Source organism: Eumetopias jubatus, unplaced genomic scaffold (assembly GCF_037043125.1).
Source record: "Eumetopias jubatus isolate StellerSeaLion01/CBP00866 unplaced genomic scaffold, mEumJub1_p1.0 scaffold_11, whole genome shotgun sequence".
NCBI classification, from domain to species: Eukaryota; Metazoa; Chordata; class Mammalia; order Carnivora; family Otariidae; genus Eumetopias; species Eumetopias jubatus.
Genome location: NW_028274817.1, coordinates 25,475,555 through 25,485,039, shown reverse-complemented (window position 1 = coordinate 25,485,039; position 9,485 = coordinate 25,475,555). Strand labels below are relative to the sequence as shown.

The window sequence follows — 9,485 nt, the reverse complement described above, 5'->3', positions numbered from 1 at the left end:
AGAATTCTCAGGGCGCCTGGATGGCTCAGTCATTAAGCATCTGCCTTCGGCTCAGGTCATGATCCCAGGGTCCTGGGATCAAGCCCCACATCGGGCTCCCTGCTTGGCGGGAAGCCTGCTTCTCCCTCTCCCACTCCCCCTGCTTGTGTTCCCTCTCTCACTGTGTCTCTGTCAAATAAATAAATAAAATCTTTAAAAAAAAAAGAATTCTCTTCTCTTAAATTTATGAAGTTTCTCCTCTGTGATGAAGCACAGTTAATGAACATTAGAAAATAGTTTACACTTTTAGATGCATATGAATATATATATATATATATAGTCATACATTGAGCTTTTTGGTTATATTAATCAAATCATCTATTTTCTTTTTTTAAGATTTTATTTATTTATTTAACAAGCATGAGTGGGGGGGGAGGGGCAGAAGAAGAGGGAGAGAGAGAATCCCAAGCCGACTCTTCGCTGAACGTGGAGCCCAACAGGGGGCTCAATCCCATGACCCTGAGATCATGACCTGAGCCAAAACCAAGAGTTAGTCACTCAACAGACTGACCTTTCCAGGTGCCCCCAAATCATCTATTTTCTAGCTTATTTTTTGTGTACTTGATCAGTTAAGTTTTGAAGGAGGTATATTATAATCTCCCATTATGGTTGTGGTTTTTACCAAATCTTCTTGTGTTTCTAAGAGTTTTGTTTTAAATCTTAAGCTGCTGTAACAATTTAGTACATAAAGGTTTATGGCTCATCTCTTCATTAAAGATCGAACAATTTATGCCCCTTTTTGTATTGTTTATTGCTTTTAATCTTGAATTCCACCTTTAAAAAAAATAAAACTTAGCTTAAGCAGCACACATTTATGATCTCACTGTTTCTACGGGTCAGGAATAGCATGGCCTAACTGAGTCATCTACTTAACAATCTCTCAGGATTTCCATCAGGGTATCCACTCAGGGTCTCTCACAGGCTGCCATCAATTATCAGCTGGGGCTGCAGTCTTATCTCAAGGCTCAGCTGGGACAGGATCCATGTCCAAGTTCAGTCACATGGTTTTTGGCAGGATTCAGTTCCTTGCTGGCTGTTGGACTGAGGTCCTCAGTTTTTTTGCCAGATGGCTCTCTACATCAGAGTATGAGAACAGCCAGAGGGAACATAAGCAGAACAGAAGCCACAGTTTTTCACAACCTAATTATGAAAGTGACATCCCATCATTTTTGCCATAGTCTGTGATAAGCAAGTCACAAGGACCAACACACACACAAGAAGAGGGAATTACACAGGGAGTGAATACCAGGAGGTGAGGATTACTGGAAGCCACTTTAGAAGCAGGCTGTCAAAGCCTGGTATATGTTTGTCAGCCAGCAATCCTCTACTCCCAACATTCTATAGATGGTATTCCAGTGTTTTCCAGCTTTCTGTGTCATATATTAAAACTCTAGTCCTGGGGCACCTGGGTGGCTCAGTCAGTTAAGCATCTGCCTTCAGCTCAGGTCATGATCTCAGGGTCCTGGGATCGAGCCCCTGCATTAGACTCCCAGCTCAGTGGGTCTCTACTTCTCCCTCTGCCCCCCCACCTCCAACTCGTGCTCTCTCACTCACACTCCCACACTCTCTCTCTCTCAAATAAATAAATACACTAAAAAAAAAAAAACAGCCTTATAAAAAAAAACCTCTAATCCTGGTTTATTTTCCTTTGTAATAAGAGTGTCAGTCAGAGTCCAACCAGAAAATAGAAACAGCTCTGAGTATTTAAAATTGAGGGAGGGGTGCCTGGGTGGCTCAGTCAATTAAGCATCTCACTCTTGATTTCAGCTCAGGTCATGATCTCAGGGTCCTGGGATCAAGGCTCCCATGTCGGGCTCTGCGCTCAGTGGGGAGTCTCCTTAGGATTCTCTCTCCCTCTTGCTTTGCTGCTCTACCTGCTTGCACTCTTTCTGTGTGTCTCTCAAATAAATAAATAAATCTTTAAAAAAATAAAAAACAAAACAGAGGGCTATACGGGGCACCTGGCTGGCTCAGTTGGAAGAGCATGCGACTCTTGATCTTGGGGTCATGAGTTCAAGCCCCATGTTGGGTGTAGAGATCACTAAATAAATGAATGAATGAATAAATAAATAAATAAATAAATAAATAAAATAGAATATAAAAATACAGGGAATGGATCACACAGATAATGGAAGAATTGATAAACCAAACAGGGGACAATAAGGGACAGCCCAGAGATTAAGAAAGGCAGGGAACATCTACTGCCCCTAGGCTGGGGGCGGGTGTCAAAGGCAGGAAATGGTTTTACTGGAGCCCAGGGGCCAGGGTTACTCAGTGGAAGCCTGCCTGGTAGGAGCTGGGGCTACAGAGGAGCTGTAATCACTACTAGCGATGCTATCTGAGGCAGAGAAGGAGGTGAAGAAATATTCTGGCTTCTCCGTATTCCCTGCCTCCAACCATCCACCAATGCCTCCTGTTGTCCAAATCAGCTGGAAACCAGAATGTGTTCTTTCTGCATGGAAGCTTGCAAGATTTTTGTTCTGAATTTTTGAATTTCTAAAATCATACTTTCTAGTTCTACAGGGTCTTTTTTGTGCTCCAATTCCACATCCTTGGGCGTTCTCATTACTTCTTGTTATAGTTTATTATTTAACAAACATGTATGACAGGAACTGTTCTAAACATTTTGCAAATATTAATTTGTTTAATTATTTAATAATTCCCTTCTGACTCTTCCTTTCTACATTAATGGGAACCATCTAATTGTTCAAGTTAGTCTTCCTCCCTCTAGGTAATCATTTTCCTTAAATGGGTTATTTCTCTTTGCCTTCTTGTGATTTTGACTCCTTAGCAATTAGGTCAGGCAATTAGCATCTCTTGAGCAGTGGTAAATGGTAGTGAATGGTAGAAGGTTAAGTAGTTTTTGTTTTTGTGGGTCAGAAATAAACTAGATGAAGAGCCATTATGCCTTTGTGAGGCACAGGGAGGAAGCCTCTCTGTCCCATGTCTCCCTGAACACTAGTAGAAATCTCTTCCAACCGTAGCAATTCAGACGAACAGATTAGTTTTCTTGGAGGTCCACCACGGTCAGCTGAATCAGGCCCCTGTAGGACCTTAGGAAAGCAGGTAGGCAGGACCAGGCTTCATAGGGCAGGCTGAACTTCCTCAGAGAACCACTAAATCACTGTCATTATCCCATGTTTCCAACAGATATGCCCTGTCCTCTACCACTATCCCTTGACTCTCACCCCACTTTAAGGTGATCAAACAGTCTCAGCCAACCGAAGAAGTAACTCCGGAGCAAAGATCTCTTATTTGAAGTATCCCACATTGGGCAAAAATGGTCAGGCACGAGCACCCCTGCCATGCTTAGTCAGTCATTAGCTGGAGGCTGCCCAAGAAGAGCATGACCTTGGCTTGAATCTGTTTTTCATCCCCACTAGAGGATCCTAAAAGAAATATGGCCTTAGATGCAGCTTCCAGGCTCCGTCACCTTGCCTACACTGGCTGTTGTGTTATTCTTAGGCAGAATTGAGTAGAAAGAGTGTGCCATGGACATTTGTTCAAGCTGCCATCTTCCCAGAATTCGAGGATAAACCTTTTAACAACCACTTAAAAAAACTGAAAAAATATAGAGAATGGATTTTACTATGCTGTGTGTATCTGTGGCTCTCTTTATGTTTATCCTCCTTGAGATCCATTGAGCTTCATGAATGTGTACAATAAATTAACTCTCAAATACTTTTCAGTTAGTTCATTTCAAACAACTTGTTTTATTTAACTTACTTTCTTTATTTTAAAACTAATTAGTGCTTGATGAAATAAAACTCATACAGAAGCATATAAAGTAAAAAATAAAATTGTGCCCCACCCTTAACTTCCCCTAAATCCCTAGTAATTACCATAAACAACAGTTTGATATGTATCTTTCCCAATTTTTTCCAATGTATATTTAGATCTATGGATATATAATTGATTTATTGAACATTTTTTTAAAGATTTTATTTATTCGTTCGAGACACAGAGATACAGAGAGAGAGAGAGCATGAGCAGGGTAAGAGGCAGAGGGAGAAGCAGGCTCCCCGCTGAGCCAGGAGCCAGACGTGGGGCTTGATCCCAGGATTCTGGGATTATGACCCGAGCCGAAGGCAGATGCTTAACCATCTGAGCCACCCAGGCGCCCCTGATTTATTGAACATTTTTAATTTGGTGGAGTGTATATACAAAAAAACTTTGTCTCAGGGCAAAGTGGCTCAGTTGGTTAAGCGTCTGCCTTTGGCTCACATCATGATCCCAGGGTCCTGGGATGGAGCCCCAAGATGGGCTCCCTGCTCAGTGGGGAGTCTGCTTGTCCTTCTTCCTCTGCCTGCAGCTCCCCCTGCTTCTGTGCTCTCTCTCTCTGTCAGATAAATAAATAAAATCTAAAAAAAAAAAAAAAAAAAAGCTTCGTCTCCAACCACTCCACTCAAACAGTGTCTTCTCCCATCCCAGGTCAGGCCTGACCTCTACTGCTCTTTTATTCTCCTTCCCCTCGCTCAGCTGCTTCTGGGTCCCCTAGGGTAAGGGGCGGTGGGGGGTTAGAGGAAAGGAGCCAAGTGTTTTGTTTTCCTTTTTTTTAAGATTTTATTTATTTGTGAGAGAGAGAGAGAGAGAGAACAAGCAGGGGGAGAGGCAGAGGCAGAGGGAGAAGCAGGCTTCCCGCTGAGCAGGGAGCCCGATGCAGGGCTCAATCCCAGGACCCCGGGATCATGACCTGAGCCGAAGGCAGATGCCCAACCGACTGAGCCACCCAGGTGTCCCCAAGTGTTTTGTTTTTGATGTTTCATTTTTGTTTTTATTTTTACTTATCTGGTCTCTTTTGTCACTCTTTCTTGCCTAAGTCTGGCCTTGATGTCCTCAGCGTGGCAGATATTCCTAATGCTTGCTTTTGGGGGAGGTAGAGGTTAGGAGGACACATAGATGGAGTCTTCAGAGATGCCAAAAAACTCTCCACACTGCACAGTTCCCCAGTTTGAACACTGGGCTCTCTTGTTGATTTACTTGCAACCTTCCTTCAGTTCCTATCCCTGATAGTATACCTCATGGCCTCTTACTACTGGGGATCCCTCACCTCAACAGGTTGCCTGCTGAAAGCAGGATAACTTCACAACAGCTGGAGTCCAGCTTCATTCTGAGGCACCTACTTGTTTCTTGGGAAACTTAAGCATCCTCCCCATGCCGACCAATGGGAGAACAAGCCCCCGCCCCCCGCCCCGACTTCTGCCTTCTCGCCTTACCCTGCTGTGGTAGGTTATTTTATTCCACCTGCAGCATTCTCTGGGGGAGAAGTGGGAATCTTCTATGTTCACAGATGTCCCCAAATTCCAGGAGGCATGTGTCAAGTTCTCAAAAATTCTTTCACCACCCTCCAAGCTAGTGGCACTCCCGGGGCAGTCTGTGGCAGGCGTGAAGGATCACTGCTAGGCTCTCCCTTCAAGAAAGAATTTGCCATTACCTGCAAGAAGTAAAGGTAGCTGAGAGCCTCCAGCTGCAGCACCTTCCGAATCCACTGCAGTGGGTTTTTTTTTTTTAAGATTTTATTTATTTATTTGTCAGAGAGAGAGAGAGAGAGAGAGCACGAGCAGGGGGAACAGCAGAGGCAGAGCGAGAAGCAGACTCCCCGCAGAGCAGGAAGCCCGACGTGGGGCTCCCAGGACTCCAGGATCATGACCTGAGCTGAAGGCAGACACTTCACCGACTGAGACACCCAGGCGCCCCCACTGCAGTGTTTTAACCAAGATTCACTTCCTGGGCATCCTCCAGCCAATGACTGAGCATGGCAGGGGTACTAGGACCTGTCCATTTTCTGCCAAACATGGGATTCCTCTAATAGGCAATCTTTGCTCCGGAGCTCACCATTGGGTTGGTTGAAACTTTGTCAGATCTGCATTGTGGTCTCAGGTTCTTTCTCTCCAATCCTACTTTCTGCCCCCTTTGGAGATGTCATATCTGCATCACCATCTGCACGCTCTCCCTGCTCAGTTCTGTACCTCCCCCCACCCAGCCATTTCTTTTCACAGGTGTGAAATGTGTATCATCGTCTGAAGTTTTCCCTGTCCAATTCTCTTTCCCTCTCTTGACGTCTCCCAGGAGTTTACCTACCCAATAAACTTCTGACACTCTTAACTCACTCTCAGCCTCTGCTTCCCAGAGGACTCAAATTAACAGTCTCCAAATTTCTGCAGCTCAGCAGCCACCCTAGCTTTGAGGAATTCTCTTGGATCCCCCACATTTGAACAGGAAAACCACAGCATTCATCACCTTAGTCTGTCAACCCCTGAATCTGATGTCTGGTTTGTGTGTCAATAAATTTGCCGCAAATTTCTGGTCTTCTCTTCGTATGGACTTAGTGATGTGGCAAGGATGATGGCTGAAGAACCAATTCCGTATTTTTGTGCATGCTGGAGGGGGTGCCTGGCAGGTCCTTGGTCCATTCTTTAGAAAGTGGACCTCACACTGGGAGGCTGGTGTGGGCCACGGACTGGTGGCTGATTCTGGACTGGGTGCCCTACACCAAGGGCAAGTCTAAGGATGATTAAACTGACCCTCCTCAGACCCCTCTGGTGTCTGCTGGTGGGGCTGTCTCTTTCCATGTTAGCTCCTGTCATGCCTGAAACAGCCCATGCCCTCAATATGCACCTCAAGGGAACTGACAGCATGACTTAGGACTCTGTTTCTGAAAACAGCTTTCATGTGTGAATGTGCACAGCATTAAACCTTGCTCTGAAACCTGCAGAAGAAGGAGGAGGAGGAAGAGGAGGAGGAGGAGGAAATGGACCTCAGCTTTGAGCATTAGCAAAATTCCAAAACAGGACAATTCTCATTTGAATTTTACATGCGCACACGCATGCACACACACGTTATATGCACATAGATATGTTTATATATGTTGTTTATAATACTGAAATCATGCTATTTATTTCTACACTTGCTTTTAAAAATCCACACAATACATAGACTGTCCAACACCAAGAATGAACCCTAATGTAAACTATGAACTTTGGGTGATAACGATGTGTCAACATAGGTCCATCAATTGTAAAAATCTACCACTGTGTTATAGGATGTCAATTGTTGGGGGGGGTTGTGCATGTGTGAGGACCGGGGGTATTTGAGAATGCTCTGTACTTTCTGCTCAATTTTGCTGTAAACTTAAAACTGCTCTAAAAATAAAGTTTATTAATTAAAAAAAAGTTTAAAATGTGACAGTAGCAACTTATCTAATTCTTTTGTTATGTAGAATTCTATTACATGGGTTACTATGATTTATTTAACCAGCCCCCTATATTTAAGGGTTTTTCATCAATTTTTCATCTTTATAATTAATTCCACAGTGATCAATACTGTATATCCAGCTTTAAGTATTTCTATACAATAGATTCACCAAAATGTAGTGGCTAGGTCAAAGAGTCTGGACCTTTAAAATATTTATAGGGGCGCCTGGGTGGCTCAGTCATTAAGCGTCTGCCTTTGGCTCAGGTCATCATCCCAGGGTCCTGGGATTGAGCCCTGCATCAACGGGCTTCCTGCTCAGCGGGAAGCCTGCTTCTCCCTCTCCCACTCCCCCTGCTTGTGTTCCCTCTCTCACTGTGTCTCTCTCTGTCAAACAAATAAAATCTTAAAAATAAAATAAAATAAAATATTTATAGATATACAATGTTTATAGATATACAAAATGCTTTCCAACAATACTGACCCAGTGTATAATCTCACCACAGTGTTGAGTAGCTGTTTCTCTGCACACTTGCCATCCCTGGAAATGTCAATATTTTGAATCTTTACCAATCTGATAGGTCAAATAAAATATTTTGATTTGTATTTCTTTGGTTATTAATGAGGCAGAGTATCTTTCATACATTTACTAACCATTTGTATATTCTCATATCCTTTGTCCATTTTTCTAATGTGTTGTTGGTCTTATTGATTTATAAGAATTCTTTTTTGGGCGCCTGGGTGGCTCAGTTGGTCAAGCAACTGCCTTCGGCTCAGGTTGTGATCCTGGAGTCCCGGGATCGAGTCACGCATCGGGCTCCCTGCTTGGCGGGGAGTCTGCTTCTCCCTCTGACCCTCCCCCTTTCATGTGCTCTCTCTCTCTCTCTCTCAAATAAATAAATAAAATCTTTAAAAAAAAACATAATTAAAAAAAAGAATTCTTTTTTGTATTAAGTTTTGTCTGTCATATGTGTTGCAAGTATATCTTCCCAATTTGTTTTTTTAAAGATTTTATTTTATTTTTTAAAGGATTTTATTTATTTATTTGAGAGAGAAAGTGAGAGAGAGATAGCACGAGAGGGAAGAGGGTCAGAGGAAGAAGCAGACTCTCTGCTGAGCAGGGAGCCCGATGTGGGACTCGATCCCGGGACTCCAGGATCATGACCTGAGCCAAAGGCAGTCGCTTAATCAACTGAGCCACCCAGGCGCCCCAATTTGTTGTTGTTTTTTTTAAGATTTATTTATTTATTTTAGAGAGAGAGCAAGCGAGCCGGGGGATGGGCAGAGGAAGAGAGAGAGAGAGAGAGGGAAAGAATCTCAAGCAGACTTCCTGCTGAGTGTGGAGCCCGACATGGGGCTCCATGCAAGGCTCGATACGATGACCCTAAGATCAGGACCTGAGTCAAAGCCAAGAGTAGGATACTTACCTGAGTGCACCACCCAGTCAACCCTGTTTTTTTAATCTTTATTTATAGTGTTTTATGCTTTGCAGGTTTTAAAGTTTTTTTTATGTAGTCGAATTTATGTCTTTTTGCTCTTAGAGCTTCTTGGTTTTGAGCCACGCTTACAAAAGCCTCACCCATTTTTTTTTCATATACTATTTTTATGGTTCTATTATATCTTTGGTACATTTCAATGTATTTTTGGAATAAGGAATGAGGTAGTACATCATCTTTATTTTTCCAGCTGGCTAGCTAGTTTTCCAGACACCTTTACTAGACAATGTTATCTTTTCTCTACTGATTTCAAAATGCTACCTTTATCAAAATCTAAATTGTTGTATGCACTTGGTTTATTTCCAAACTTTCTATTCTGCTTTTTTTTTTTTTTTTAAGTAGGCTCCACGCTCAATTTGGGGCTTGAACTCATCACCCTGAGATGAAGAGTTGCATGTTCTACCACCATCCAGGCACCCCTGCTTCTTATTATTTTAACTACCATATCATACTTTTAAAATTGTAACCTTACAATTGTTTTAATATCTAGTAGAGCTAGATTTCCCTCTAATTTATTTTTTATACCTTTCCCAGACACTCTTGCATATTTTTACTTAGACGAATCTTTTTTTTTTCAAATATTTTATTTATTTATTTGAGAGAGAGAGATAGCAAGAGAGAGCATGAACAGGGGCTAGGGGGAGAAGCAGGCTCCCCGCTGAGTAGGGAGCCCCATGTGGGGCTCAATCCCAGGGTCCTGGGATCATGACCTGAGCTGAAGGCAGACGCTTAACTGACTGAGCCACCCAGGAGCCTCTA

The 9,485-nt window shown here is 43.0% G+C and overlaps 1 long non-coding RNA gene across 1 annotated transcript; it reads right to left on the bottom strand.

Annotated features, from left to right (window-relative positions):
* Positions 1–857: 857 nt before the first annotated feature.
* On the bottom strand, positions 858–5,429 carry LOC148162984 (uncharacterized). The gene is made up of 2 exons (XR_015769502.1): positions 5,256–5,429; positions 858–1,113 (listed from the first exon to the last, which is right to left on the bottom strand). It is a non-coding gene; the product is annotated as an uncharacterized LOC148162984 (long non-coding RNA).
* Between the last annotated feature and the right edge of the window lie 4,056 nt (positions 5,430–9,485).